Below are 940 nucleotides of genomic sequence, written 5' to 3'. Positions count from 1 at the left end.
ACGTCTGCGTGTGTGTGTGTGTGTGTGTGTGTGTGTGTGTTGACTGTGGCTTGATGAAATATTTCTCCATCATCGACTGCATGCAGTAACCTCTCCCCTGCCCTTCTCCAAACGTATCAATTTAGGGTGGAATTAACATTTGACAATATATGCGTTTTAGCAAGTGTACGTGGCCATGTGAGTGAGACTGTGTTTGTCCTGTGAACCCTGGGAGTATGTTTACCCTGCCTCTTGTTTGCCACTGTTTCTATTTGTGTTGTGGTTAATATTGGACAGTGGTCAGGAAGATTTGGGGAGATGATGAGGGAACTATGTGCTCGCCTGCGGGTCAGAGTGAAGGCGCAGGGGGCCTGGACAGTGACCCTAACAATGGTCCGTATCTCTCATCATGGAGGGGGGGTGTGTTTGACACACAGCGTGCTTACCCAGGATTAATGGTGCCCTCCCACCCGAAGCACATCACACTCCCTGCTTCTCTGGTTCATTATGCCAAAGCAAGGCTTAAGACTAGCATTGCCTCATGAAGACAGACACTCTCTCAATGGTGAATTTAGTTGTAACAACAAGGTATGTCTTTAGATTCTAAAGACATACCTTGTTGTTACAACTAAATCTAAAGTTTAGAAGATATATGTCTATGGAAGAAAAAGAGAAACACCTTCAGCCTCCAAAGTTACAACCCAAAAACTACCGTTAAACAGAAAGAAAGTAAGTTTGCACCCAAACTAGAGCCAAATAACTCTCATTTAGTGCTGTGTAGGAGCTGTTTCAGTAGAAATTATGTGTTAAATCTTGTCTTGGGAGAAGAGGCATGATTTATTTATCTGAGATATGACCAGGATCAGTTTCAAGTCCACCAGGTTAAAGTCAAGCTTGACTACAGACATGTGATCATATGATATGGTCAGTTCCCCTGGGTCTGCCTGTAGAGGAATTTGCA

This window comes from Protomyctophum bolini (assembly GCF_963924005.1).
Source record: "Protomyctophum bolini genome assembly, chromosome: 5".
NCBI lineage: Eukaryota > Metazoa > Chordata > Actinopteri > Myctophiformes > Myctophidae > Protomyctophum > Protomyctophum bolini.
The sequence above is the reverse complement of the archived record's forward strand: the minus strand, read 5'-3'. Positions refer to the sequence as shown.